Source organism: Lissotriton vulgaris, chromosome 3_2 (genome assembly GCF_964263255.1).
Source record: "Lissotriton vulgaris chromosome 3_2, aLisVul1.2, whole genome shotgun sequence".
In the NCBI taxonomy this organism is placed as follows: domain Eukaryota; kingdom Metazoa; phylum Chordata; class Amphibia; order Caudata; family Salamandridae; genus Lissotriton; species Lissotriton vulgaris.
The window spans coordinates 13,395,952-13,410,482 of record NC_141690.1 but is presented as its reverse complement, the minus strand read 5'-3'; the positions used below and the strand labels follow the sequence as shown (position 1 = coordinate 13,410,482).

The window sequence follows — 14,531 nt, the reverse complement described above, 5'->3', positions numbered from 1 at the left end:
CTTCTCCCTATTTATACCCTCCTCCCAGGCAGTGCCAGGACCTTCTAGAATGTTGGCACATCTAGCCTAAACTGGTTCTAGGGGAGGGGGTGAGCACCCTGGGTGCCAGGCTTTCCCTCCAAAAGCTAGGGGTAGCTGGGTAATATTAACTAGACCGCCAACCTAACGCAGTCAGGTGGCACTACCCAGGGCCATGGCATCCATTTTAAGTCTCAGTACATTTCAGTCAGGTGCAGTTTTAAAATGGGGGATATTTTCTGTACACCATTTAACAACATGTAATTTTACATTATGGTAACTCTTACCACACATGGTCCTTATAGGTTTAATACCATGGGGGAGACATTCAATTTAGGGGGGCAAAAAGCGAAAAATTTGGGGGAAAAAAGGCCAAGTCCAACAGCCACTCATACCATTTTAAGGTGTCTGAGCACTTTACACAGTACTTTAAAAGGAAAAAGGAAAGTGCCAGTACTCGCCAAATTTATTAGGACGTGTCTTGAGGGTCTCGTAGAGGCATGTCTGGGGGCGTGGCTTCCAGGCAGGTATTTAACAATGGTGGCATTTTCTTATTCAATGCAAAAGCGCTCTAGTGTACTTCCGCCAAGTTTCTTTACATGTGCACGTCGTTATTGGTGTTTTTTGCAGTTTTATATTGTGCAAACTTGGCCAGAGGGCATTAACGCTTTTTACTTGAGAAGAAGTTGTACATGAAAACATTTTTTGGTTGTTTTTATGGTACAGGAAGATCACCCAGGATGTTGAGCAGAACGTGGGATTTCAGCTCTCTGTGCCATAAAAACTAAATAAAGTATGTTTTCGGGTAGAACTTGTATTACTCATTTAAAGTGCTTTAATACCCTCCTGCCAAGTGTGCGCTATATAAAACTGCAAAAAAAAGTACTAATTGCGCACTGTACACAGAAGCTGAACTTGGCCACATGCTTTACGCGCAACTCTTGCTGTTTTATGATGAGTCAAACGTTCCACTTGACTAGACAAAACTCAGATCTCTCTGCAGCTGCTCTATCAATCACCAGTTACCTGACATTGTTATGGTTACCTGAAAATTGGTGGAGGCAAAGAACGGGGCAGCAGTTAAAACCATATTGTACTTGAAAAACGGCGCCCCTCTCCCGCATTCGCCACAGACTTTGTTTTAGGTAGCTCGGTCTCATGTCTCGAGCCACTCTACGCATGACGCACAGAAGGAGGACGTGCGCTACTTGTCACGTGTCATGTGCGTCGTTGGTAGGGAGTTTTCCTCTAATGTAAAGTAGTCGGTACTGTTTTGAAAGCACCCGCTTGACGGAGAGGTAGAGGAAGTGAGTTAGGTTAGCCGGGAGGATCCGGCCACCGGGAGCTGAGGAAGTTGCAGCGGTTCCCCCGCAGCTAGGCGGAACAAAGGACACATTACACATTACAGGTGAGACTGTCCCTTCGTTAGTGAAGCGTAAATTGCTACTGCAGGAGGAGCTAGAGGGAAGCTGGAGTTGCCGGTAGTACGGTGTGTCAACAATAGGAGTTTGAGGTTTACAAATTGCTAACCCAATGCTACATTTGTTTCCAGAAGGAGGCGCTAGAAAAAAGATCTGAGCTGTAGCGCAGGGCATTGTAGTAGTGGGTGCACAAGGCTGACAGTACCTCATAACCCCCAGTAGGGGGCAGCAGGGGGGCACAGGGCCGCTGGTTTTCAGTGGTACAGAAAGCCAAATAAGTGCTGGGGCTTCTAGTTGCTGGAGGTGAGTGCAAAGCTGGCAGTGCTGCAGTGAGATGCAGAGTTGCGTAGGGTATCAGGGTAAACACACAAAAAAAACAGCTGGTATGTAAGAGCTGTCATAACTCCTGGGTGTCCCCATTATGGTAAGCGGATTTCAGGTGCTGACTATGTTGCAGTGGGAGCCAGTTGAGTGCAGGAGCTAGAAGAGTTCAGGGACTTCGTCTACTTGGGGATAGCGTATGTGTTTTATTCGTGCAAGCACGTTTGTGGAGTTAAATTTGGACTTACTATACTGATCTACTTATTTTTGCATAGTGTTTTAGTTACTGCCTACATTTAGCGCAGTGTGTGCCACAAAATTACAAAGTAATAGTTTTCCTAAAATGGGATGGCCCGTGAAGTGCAATGTTTTCCATTGCCGGGAGGGGCAATGCGAAGTTGCCTCTAGGGGTCATTTGTAGGTAGGCATTCATTGTTAGTACCCTGTTGGGTGTATAATCCATGCATTCATACAAAGAGTAGTGTAGCATGATGTCACCTGCAAAATTTCTCCAACATGGTATAATAACTTATGCTTTTGGTTTGTGGAAGAGGTGTTGTGCAGCGGCCAGGGTTCGATCCCCCGGCAGCAGGTTAGCCCAGCACCATGTGACTCTGGGCAATATCACATTAATCTTCCTGACGGTCCCCAGCGCTGGGACACCTCTCCGGAGGTAGCTGTGCGCTTTACAAATGCTGGTATTTAATTTCTCCTACGGCGTCATACTGCCCATCTCTCCCGTTTAGAATTGTCATTTTTTTATTGACAATATGGAGAAGCGTGGCTCAGTGGTTAGAGGCGGCAGACCCGGAAGCTGAGATCGACCGTTGAACAAGGTTTCCATTCCCCGCCTCGGCTGGTCTAGGGCTCAAAATTCCACGGACTCGACAATTCTCGCTCTGGTGCCTACTCAACTCACGGGGTCACACTCTGCGACTCTGGGCAATAGCTTGCTTAATCTCCACTACGGCCCCTCGCGGCGGGATGCCTGGCTATCACCTTGTGGACACCCTGCTGTGGTTTCTCACAGGGGAATACCAGGACGGGTTCCCTAAGCAAGCGCCGGGACGCTTACGGGCAGCTGTGCGCTTTACAAGTCCAGCACATTTACATTTACATTTACAATATGCATCATAGAAGCCATACAGAGCAAGTCGCCTACAATCCTTTTGGCCGGCTGCAATGGAGGCACCAACAAGATAATTTAATCAGCAGCACATTAACGTTCTAAGAATGAGTAAGGGTTGCACAGAAAGCTGCCTACACCTTGAAGGGCTGGCCGCGTCATCCAGAGAATTGAGGGAGGCGGGCAAATCAACAAGGTTTCACCATAGGGGACAAAGTCAAATGTCTTCGCAGAGCAACCTCCACTACTCCGTCTCATACAAAGATGGCTGCTGGATTTCTTTTAGCTTGTCTTTCCTAAACTGAAAACAACAAAGAAAACCCAGAAATGGGGAACTCAACCCCAAAACCACCTACCCCACCCCACCCCAACCCCATCTTAGCGAGCCAAGTACCTCAGGTGTATCGCATTCAAGGAGAGAAACCAAAGCCTGGCGATCAGCAGGTGGCACTAGTAGCCTCCTTATCTTCTTGGCCCATCGGTATCTGCCACAATATGCACAGATATTTTGGGCAAGTCAGTTCCCGGAACTCCCAGGAGAGGATGGAAATAAAAGGTGCCCAAATGTTAGTGTAGTCTGATTTATCTCCTAGGATTGCCATTGACAGACGCTCCCTGCCCAATAGGACCCACAACTGCTGGAGCCACTGCTGATGATCAGGGATTTTATCATAATGTGAGTTTTATAATTATAAATGTGTGCAACAGCAGTTGAGCCAACACATTATGAACTTACATCTACTTGATGACTTCCAATCCGGGCTTAGACCTGGACACAGGATGGAAACCACCCTCCTCCACATCATGGATAATGCCCTCCAAGCCCTTGACCAAGGAAAAACCTGTTTCCTAATCCTCCTAGACCTATCCTCGGTGTTTGATACGGTTAACCACAAAACTCTCCTGGAACGCCTCAAACTCCGGATTGGATTGGATGGCACCGTTCTTGACTGGTTTAGGTCCTTTCTCCAGAATCGCTCACAGAGAATACTAATCAACAGTAACTTATCGACTCCCTCTCCGATCACGGTTGGAGTCCCCCAAGGATCAATCTTGTCCCCTACCCTCTTCAATCTTTATCTTGAACCGCTCACAGAGGTGCTACGCACTGCCAACATTGCCTACCACATGAATGCAGACGGCACACAGATCTACATTAAAATCTCGTCCCCGGAGGACATTCACTCCCTGAATGAGGCGTTGAAGCTGACGGTGCATTGGCTCACCTCTACCCAACTCAAACTTAACGCCCAAAAAAATAAATTTCTCCTTATCTCCCCACCCAAAACCAACTCGGTCATTCAGGAATGGATCAAGGCTATCACAGCGTTAAACTGCCCTCCTACCATTGTTGACTCTGCTAAATCCCTGGGAATAACCCTAGACTGCAACTTGAATATGCGTGGCCATATCAACTTGATGACCAAAACTGCCAGATTTCACCTGAGCTACATAAGACACCTGAAAACTTTCCTCGACACCACAACCTTAAAATGGCAACCAAGGCACTAGTCCTCTCCGTATTAGAATATGGGTGCTCTACCCTCGCAGGTCATCCCAAGAACTCTTTGGCCCCTTTAAAAGCCTGCCTCAACGCCGCCGCTAGACTCCTGACCGGTTCAAATAAATTTGACCATATCTCTCCCCACCTCAAAGCTCTAAACTGGCTTCCTCTCGAGGCCAGAATCCTACTTCAGCTGGCCTGCATCACTCACAAGGCTCTATACTCCAATTCCCCAGCTTTTCTCACCCAGAAACTCGTGATATTCGGAGGAGCCAGAAACTCACGATCCGCCAGAGACCTTTTGCTCCAACCAGCACGCTTGCAGAAAAAAACCACACACTCGGGCCTTCTCTGGGGCTGCCCCAAGAATATGGAACTCACTCCCGCCCACCATCAAAAGACTTCCATCTTTAGCACATTATAAAAAAAGGAGGCCAAAACTTTCTTGATGGGCAAATTCCTCTGCCAGCACTTGCATTTCAATCACCTCAGTGATTTTGTTTCTCCTTCTATTAAGGTATTACCCATGGTTCTTCAGGATGATACCTACCCGGCATTTCTGGGCATCCCACACGGGGATTGGGACAGCTGTTCTCTCACATAATGTACCTACCTGTTTTTATCCCTACTGTATCCGGGATATGTTACTGCCTCTCATTTCTTTCCTTGTATAATGCATCTACCTGGTCCTACCCCAATTGTATACACCCGTCCTAAGAATGTTTTGACCACCTGTCAATCCTGTAAAGTGCTCTGATATCCTCTCGGGTCTGGTTTGCACTGTATAAAACTTTAAAATAAATAAATGATCAGAATTCCAGTTAGACAGCAGCACACGGTGGGCAGCGTTAAGCGCAAGGGCCATCTGTCTACCTGTTATAGTGCGGAGCGGGAATGTTAAAGCGTTGGGTCCACCTAGGAGTGTATAGACGGGAAATCTGGGAATAGCTGTGTCAAAGGCCTGGTTAACCTCGTCCAGGATCATCTCCCATTATCTAGTGAGTTTTGGGCAGTGCCAGAGGATCTGGAGCAATGTGCCAGGACTGCCACATCCCCCACCAATACAGGCCGTCACTCTGAGGATTCCATTTCTGCATCTGAAAGGGAGTGTAGTACCATTAAGAAATGATTATAGTCTATATATGCCCCATGGTATATGCTGTGTGGTGTGCTCTATATAAAATGTCTATCCATTCCTTATCTGTCAATGTTCGCCCCAACTCTTCTTCACATCGCGTCTGGCCCGGGAATCTACCTTTGTGCATCCGCAACGACAGATGGGAATACATTTCCCAAATTCATCTTTCTTGAGGAACAACCATTTTTCAAAGGGGAACATAGGTCTGCTTGCGTGAGGTCTGGTTGTTGCGCCAAGCAACCAGTGCGACATTAGAGAGTGGAGAAATTGGTCCTCATCCGTCAAACCATAATCTTCCTTAAATTGGGCAAAAGGGATAGGGCCAATGTGATCATAGAGACAACCAATCTGTTTGCACCTGCCCACCGTCCAATACCTTCCAGCACCTTTTGCCATGCCGGGATGGAAATCGGGGTTTGAAAATAAGGGGGCCAGAGGAGAGGGGAAAGTGGTGAGTCCCACAGAGATTGCTACCTTATCCCACACCGGTAATATTGGATGCATTACAGGGGAAGAATACAACCCTGTGCTCTAAAAGATCTAGGTAACCACGTCTCTCTCCAGATATGTTGTCCCGTGACCGTCTGATACATAACAACCCATTGCTTCTCTGTGAGTGGTCAATTCCACTCTACCAAGTAGCGCAACAGAGCAGATTGGTAATAGCGAATCACATTGGGTATAGCCAGACCTCCGTCCTGCTTTGAACGTTGCAGAAGCTGTTTCTGTAACTGAGGAGTTACAGTCCCCCAGATAAAGCGATCGATCTCCCTTTGGAGCTTGTGAAGCAAGCCAAAAGGTAGCTGTAGCGGTAACGTCTGAAAAATGTATAGAGCTCTAGGAAGGATGTTCATTTTTACCACAGCAAGCCTGCCAAACCATGATAACGGGAGTTGCTGCCATTGGATCAGATCCTTGCGAATAAGGGAAAGCAACTTAGCATAATTACACTCCCCGGTATTTGCCAGAGTCTTTCTGAGCACCAAGCCCAAATAAGGTCAATCTTCTGTAACCCATTCGAAATTAAAATGGGAGCGCAAAACACCTTCCATGTATATATTGGAAGTCCGATTCAAGATTTGAGATTTTTGCAAATTAACCCGGAAGCCCGAGATCCGGGCAAATGTTTGAAGATCCTCCACGATAGCGGGAGTGAAGTCCCCAGGTGAGTAATGGAGAAAATGACGTCATCAGCATGAAGACTAAGTAAATGCTGTTCGGCTCCAAAAGTGATGCACTTAGCCCTAGGATTATCGCGGAGCGGGTGAGCAAAGGGCTCCATGTAAAGGGCGAACAAGAGGGGTGAGAGAGGACGCCCTTGTCTCATGCCTCGGTCAATGTGAAAGTCGGTGGAACTGATCCCATTTACCCCAACCGAGGCGCATGGTGAGCTGTAAATGCTCAAGATCCAGTTTCAAAAGCACGTGCCCATGACAAAATGTTTGAGTTGCAAACCGATAAGACCAGTGCACCCTGTCAAAAGCTTTCTCCGCGTCTACCGTTAAGAGCAAAGCCTTCTCTCGGGAATGCTGAACTTTGTCAATTAAGTGCCAGAGGCATTTGGTGTTGTCGCCACACTGACGACCTGGAATAAATCCTGTTTGATCTGGATCCACGAGGCCAGGCTTGAGGGAGTAGAGGCGCTGAGCTAAAATGCTACCAAACAACTTTGCATCTATGTTCAAGAAAGAAATCGGGCAATATGAGCTACTGAGTTGTGGGTCGTTCCCTGATTTTGGTATGACTGTAATCGAGGCTTGGAGCATCGTTTCAGAAAGAGAGCCAGTTTCAGTAAAGGAGTTGAAAAGGCAGGTGAGAAGGGCGCTATCTCCGGGCAAAAAGTTTTATAAAAAGTGGCGCTGAACCCATCCGGTCCAGGTGCTTTCATTGGTTTCAGGTGCGCGATCACCGAAATAACTTCCTCAGTGCGAATAAGCTAAGCAGCAGCATCGCCAGTAGAGAGGGGGTAACCGCAGCCGCATCTAGGTAGGCTTGTGGGTCCATCGTGATCGAAACATCGTTTGTATACTGTTCCGAGTAGTAAGCTTGGAAAGCATTGGCAATTTTAATAGCCTCTGTGACATCTACTCCCACATCCCGACTGATCGCTTTAACCGCTTGCAAATGTTGTTTACTACGGAGACAGTGGGCTAACTTGTGGCCCTCCTCTATTAGTTCCTACATAATATTTATGCTTCATACTCCCTATCGCATGCTCAGCCCTATCTAAATCCAGTGTTTAAGGTGAAGACTCTCTTTTTCAAGTTTTCTCCTGATCCGCGGAGCACCTGAACGCTTATGGATGGATAGCTTCTGGTTCCCACACCTTTAACTCCAGCTTCTAATTCTTGGCCTTCCTTAATATGTCAGGTGCCGCCCTGGCTATAAGAGCGCCTCGGGCTACCAGCTTCAAGGCCTCCCACACAGAAGACAGAGCAGTGTTGCCATCATCATTTAATAAGAGATACTCCTGTATAGTGGTCCTAAGTGCGTCCGTAGTTGCTGGGGATGACATGGTTTTCTGGAGGCGCCACGAGGTAGCCCTGATGCAGACAGGAGAGCTATACATCGACAGTGTAATGTGTGCATGATCTGAAAGTGAGCAGGCTTCAATAGTAGAGGAACAAACCCGATCCCAGGCAGTAGGGGAGACTAGAAAATGATCCACTCAGGCATAAGTCTTGTGAGCCATGGAGTAAAAGGTAAAATCCCGCTCCCCTGGGTGTAGGACGCGACACACATCTTGTAGTCTGCATTCTTCCAACCATTCGTGGCAACCTGTGGCTAGGGTGCCCGCGCCACCAACCCTCTTGCCAGAACTGTCTAAATCTCCATCCATTACTATATTCAGATCTCTGCCCACCACCACCACTGCCACATCTGAGAGTTAAGAACCTTAGTTAGTGCTTCCAATAGAAAGGCCTCTAGATGTTCATTGGGGGAGTAAATCGAAGCCACTGTAAAATGAAATGTGTCGATCTGGACCCGGAAGGCCAGTAATCGACCTTTAATTTCAGCCAATGGCCTTATGACAGTACCAGTAAAATGCTTAGAAAACAGAATAGTCACACCCCCTTTCTTGCCCTTCCCAGAGGACCAACATTGCTGCAGAAACCCTCTAACATGCCTTCTGTGTGTATCTTTAGGGAGTAAATGTGTCTCCTGAAGCAAACATATCCCCCGTGGAGTGCTCTAACCGGGATAATACCGCCTTTCTTTTGGTAGGGTTATTACGGCCTCGTACATTGAGGCTAACTAACTTAGTGTCGCCAGGCATAAGAACCAAGACAACTCCTGGCAGGCTAAGTTCACGCTTTGCTAGTCCCAAATGAGATAGTGAGACTGTGTAATCTGTGAACCAGCCTGCAAGTGATAGGCGAGGGTAAAGAGTACAGAGGAACTAGCTTGCTGGAGGGGGACCCGAAAGGACCCATTAACAACCCCAACATTACAAGAAAATAAAGAAACATATGAATTAAGAAAAGTCATGCTAAGCCCATCAATAACAGGAAGTCCAATGAAGAGGGGGTAGCCAAGACGGCCGACCCCGTCCCCACCAAGCCCATCGCAGCAGATTTCCCCCATCACCTGGAGAGGCTTCAACTTGGAGGATCAGCAAAGTCTCCTTCAGCACCGGAGAGTGAATGAACCACTGCAGACCTTTCTTTGATGATGGTAGCTAAATCGGGGGAAAGACGGTCCAATCTAGGTCCGACTCTGGACCCATGTCGGCTGCCAACTGAAACCCCTTCCCCAGTAGAGAAGCTCAGTGGTGTTTGCTCATCGAGATCCAGGTTAAGAAGCCTGCAGGTCTCCACCAGGGAGCGAAGCTGGTGAAGTTTGCCCTCATAGCAAAAGATAAGGCGAAAGGGGTGGCCCCAAGAATATGCTATTCCAGAGGATTGCAGATGGTTAGTCACAGGCCAGAAGTCTCTCCTTTTCTGTAGAGTGCTTGCCACAAGATCCTGGAAGAGCTGTGGAGAGTGACCTCTAAATTGAAGTGTCTGGATGGATCGGGCCGCTGTCAGAATGGCTTCATTTACTTTAAAGTCCCGTACACAGACTAAAATGTCAGCGGGGGGCGGTTGGGCTGGCGTAGAGGGCCTACCTGGTGACACCGGTCCACTTTAATAACATTCTCTTCTGAGGAGCCCATAACCACATTAAACTAGGCCTGCACGTACCCCTCCAGGTTCGCACCTTCTGCACCAGTAGGAACTGTCTAGATGCATATATTGTTCTGCCCGGATCTATTCTCCAGAGCCTCTGCGTGATTGGAGATCAAGTTGCTGGTCTTGTAATCAAATCACTTCCTGTTGGGGCGCAGTGCATTCCACCTCCTTTGACACCGAACTTTCCTCCATGGCAGTCACCCTCTCTTCAACCGTGTCTACATCCCGTCTCACTTCTCTTAAGTTGACTTGCAGGTCGGTCTTCACCGTCAGGATATCCTCGCAAAAGGTATCGAACAAAGATTCCAGAAATTTGTGAGTCACCGCAGCATCAGCACTTTCTCCTTCTCCGGCCTGCCCCGGGCCTTGCGGGTCCCCAGTAGTCTTCGGAAGCAGGTTGGGCACTGACCACTCCTTCCTCCCCTTGGACGTCACCATGGTCTCGGCTCTGGTGGCTCCGCAAGCTAGGTCTCAATCCCGGATAAGAAAAGCAGCCCCCGCTATAGCACCACAGCCGTGCTCTTCAAGACGCCAATAACTCTCGGCTCACGTACTTCAATGCAGTGACTCAGGATGCCAATGTATGCAGTCCTGCTAATGAGACAGGCCCAAACTCCCCAGTCCCTGTGCTACAGGAATAACTCCCTTCCAGCTTTCCCCCTCAGCCAGGCGGGCCCTGCCTCCTACGGCTATTTTGTGGCAAGTGAATGTGGGCTCGACTAGAGGAGGAGCCTAGATCTGTGGAGCGGTATGTCGAGGCATGTTTGGGCCTCTGCTGGAGGCTTTGGACCTCCAGCAGAGGCCCAAAGCAAGGTACTCCAGAGCCGTCTGCCCGGTGACCCGCAAACTCCGGGTATTGCACTGGTCGTGCCTCGACTCCCTCCACTCTGGCCCCAGGCTGTGAGCCACTGCCACTTCACCCCATGCAGAAGTTCCCCACCAGCCGGACGCTAGCTATTCAAGGAAGTGGGGGGTCTCACTTCACCAATCAATGCTCCAATCCAGGCGTCCCAAAGCAGCGTCAGGCTCAAGAGAGCCCGCAGCTCCCTATCGTTGACCCTTCACTTCTGTAGGCCGCTCAGTGTTCACAGCAGCAATACCACGCCTCGTTCCGTCAGGAACGATGCCATTCGGAGCATTTCCGATGAGCTCCAACTCTTGCCATGGCCCGCTACTTCCAAGGTAGCGCTGCCGCTCTGTGCCAGCACCGCCGTAACTTCGGGGCAATGCTAACCAAATCAGGTCCAGCCTTCACTCCTGGGCACCGACATATGACTCTGGTGCAGCTGGCGTCTCTCTGTTCAAGCAGCCTGAGATTTCCTTTGCCCGCGTCAGCCCAAGATGGCCGCGCGCGGGAGGCTCCGGGCTTCGAGCTCCTCGATCTAGGGAAGGTAACAGGCCTCGACTGGAGGCCAGCTCACCTGCCTCCGGCGCCCCACTGCTTTTGGCTGCCTCTGGTGCCTCTGCAGAGGGGTTACCGGCGCTATGCTGATGCTGTAGGCCCGTTGAGGATGGAGCTCAAGCAGAGTGCATCTAGTCACCCAGCTATCCTGGCCATGCCCTTCTTCTCTCCCTTTTAAAACGTTGATCATACAAAGTAACTAGGTAGGGCTCCCAGTTTTCCGTTTTTACTGCTTTTACATATGAATTCAGGCAGTAAAGAATTTGTGTCCTGTCAGTATTTATTTTTAAAAGGGAGAAAGTACTGTAAATGTTTTCATAAAGATTTACCTGTGCCTGTAGTGTTGTGTTATATTTAGCTGCTTAATCTTTTTTAAATGTGGCCGACATCAAAGTAGGAGTGCATGTTTATCAGTTAAATAAATGAGGAAATATACCATTTTACAACTCCATTTATTCATAAAACACAAAATACATATGGATAAGTACCAATAAGATGGCCAAAAGAAAATATGGATAAATACAGACCGAAATGTGGAAAAAAAAATAACATAAAAACCGGGAGTCCTAAACATAAGTAGTCATTTGCAGCTGTTTCATGTGTCCACCTGTTTATTGTTGCTTTCCCCTTAACTCTTGTTTCCTAAAATACGTGCTATTCCGTTACTTAGTTGCGAGCTACCAATACTACCATTCCCATCAGGAAATACTTCCACTAAGTAGATTTCGCATTTTAAGATTTAAAGTATTTTCAAATAGATCATCTGAAATTTGTCTCCTACCTTTTGTTAAAAACTTGATCTTGCTTTGCCATTTGAAGAGTGCTAACTAATGACACAGACCAGAAAGCAACATATTTCCTGTGCTGTTTACAGCTAGAATGGGGCGCAAAATGAGTGCCAGAGCTTATAATGTTGCTTTGTGCCACCAGAAGAAGGGACTAGAGATGCAGGGCTGTCACTCCTGTTCTTCATTGTGACACTAGTAGAACATTGAGTAATATTGGATGGCCAGTGGTGCAAGGCATCATTTGCTGACATCACAGGTGGTGAGGTTCCCTGTAAACTGGGGTCTGTATCCCCTTGGGGTTAGTATGACAATGCACCTGCAACGCTGCATGTGGTGCAGCAGGCTTCATTGAGTCTTTCCAGCATAGAAGTAGTGAACGCTGTTATCAAGTATTTCGTAACCCTGCAATGTACTGGAGAGGAGGTGCACAATATAGCCCTCAAGTTGCCTACCCAGATGACCACTTCAAAGTTGCTATTACTATGCTTAATTAAGAAAGCGAGTCACTTGCTGCATTTACAGCATATATCACTGCATCACCAAACACATGCATTAAATGAAATGTGGAAGACCTAGGAGCACAAATAAAGCATGCGCTATGGTGGAGTCCAGCACTTGGCTCCTCCCATTTGCGTTCCAAAATATTAAAGAAAAGGGCACTCCACAATGCCAGTTTTTCTTGTCAGATTCCTCTGTGTAGGCCAGGCACCCAAATCAGCAGTGGATCTTGCTCTCTCTTTGGCAGCCATTCAAGGTTTGAATCGGAGCAGTAGAGCAAGAGACAAGCCTGCCATTTTGAATCAGGCAGCCCTCTAGTTTCATTTCGGCCAGCAAAAAGCCTGGCCTCCATACTCTCATAAGCCCCTCCCTTCCCCTTTTATATCGAGCCCTAACAGGCCATCGTCTCCACGGAGTCCTTTAAGTAGCCAAGGGCCCAGGGTTATTTCTCCCCTTCCTCAAATGCCCCTCATGTGAATCACTCATTCTCATTGCCCCAATTCCATAACTATTTGAGAAGGTGAGGACCTTCACCGTAGGTACATGTCCTTCATTGTACTGTTGTTTATTCTTCTGGACTGAATAGGTATCCCTGTCTTTGCACTTTACTCACTAGCGCCTATCTGTACTCTGTGTCACGCACTATACCTCACATTGTTTTTCATTATTTTTTGTCAAATTGCACCTTTATGAACTGGACCCATGCCATTTGCACCTTGATTTCCATTGTTTTACTTTGCTCCTAAATAAGCTTTGATGTACGTTGTTTCCTGGTAATTTGCACCGTGGTTAATCAGACTCGTGAAGTTTGCACCTTGATTTACTTTGCTGCTATTTGTACTTTGATATACCGTCCTTCTTGCTAAATTGTGCCTTGGTTACTTCTGTACTCTTGCCAAACTATACTTTTAACTTATATGTGTGTGTTTTAGCCAAGTTTAAATTTTTCTGATGTGGCCATACCCTACACTATGATTGCAAGGGCCACTGGATAAAACAGCACCTTGTTGGTCACTAGTATACTGCCTATATCAAACATTTTCTTTTTCTGCTTCAGCAACATGCCATCCCAATTAATATTGTCTGTAAGAGTTCTAATCAAGCCATGCCCATACACCAACAACTAATTTACTCATCCGCAATCAATCGGGTTTCTTATAAAGCACAACTACTCCCCTGCAAGGGTCTCAAGCGCGGGGGGGGGGGGGGAGCGGGCGGGGAGATCTGCGGTTCAGTCAAAGAGCCAGATCTTGAGGCCCTTCCTTAATTGCAGCAGCCATGGTGATTGCCTGAGGTGCAGAGGTAGGGAGTTCCAAGTCTTCATAGCGAGGTAGGAGAAGGATTGTCCTCTTGCGGATCCGTGGGATGGTGGCTAGGGCCAGTTAGGCGGAGCAGAGATGGTTGGTGGGAGTGTAGAAGGAGAGGTGGTAGTTGAGGTATGCAGGTCTGGCATTGTGGAGGGCTTTGTAAATGTGCTTGAGGAGCTTGAATGTAATTATTTTGTTGATAGGTAGCCAGTGAAGGTATCTCAGGTGGCCGGTGATGTGGCTCTATTGTGGGATGTTCAGGATGAGTCTGGAGAAAGCGTTGTGGATGTTCTGCAATTTCTTTAAGAGTTTCTGCGTGGTGCTCGCATAGAGCGTGTTGCTGCTGCGGATGAGCGCATGGGTGACCATTTTCCTGGACTCAGTGGGGTTCCACTTGAAGATCTTACGAAGCAGGCGAAGCGTGTGGAAGCAGGAGGACAAGACTGCGCTGATTTGGCGGTTCACTCAGAGCCAGGAGTCAAGGATGATGCCAAGGTTTTGTGCGCGGTCCTTGGGTGTGGGGTGGCTGTCGGAGCACTGCGGGCCACCATGAGTCATCCCAGGCAGAGGGGGTGGACCTCAGTGTTGTCTGAGTTAAGCTTGGAGCAGCTGTCCTTCATCCAGGTGGCGACTGCCTAAATCCTGTTGTGGAAGTTGCTCTTGGCAGCTGTGGGTTCATCTGTGAAAGAGAGAATCAGCTCGGTGACGTCGGTGTAAACTATGTTGAGTCTGTGGCTTCTGATGATGGGTGCAGGTGGGGCCATGTAGATGTTGTAGAGGGTGGAGTTCAGGGAGGATCCCTGAGGCACTCCGGAGCTGATCTCTGTGGGTTCTGA

At 48.0% G+C, this 14,531-nt stretch overlaps 1 protein-coding gene across 1 annotated transcript in view; it reads left to right on the top strand.

Annotated features, from left to right (window-relative positions):
- The first annotated feature begins 1,268 nt into the window (after positions 1–1,268).
- KLHL5 (kelch like family member 5) overlaps positions 1,269–14,531 on the top strand; it is a 551,601-nt gene continuing 538,338 nt past the window's right edge. The window contains exon 1 of the mRNA XM_086963979.1: positions 1,269–1,426. The gene's annotated coding sequence lies outside the window, so the exon portion shown is untranslated. The remainder of the gene's footprint in view (positions 1,427–14,531) is intronic.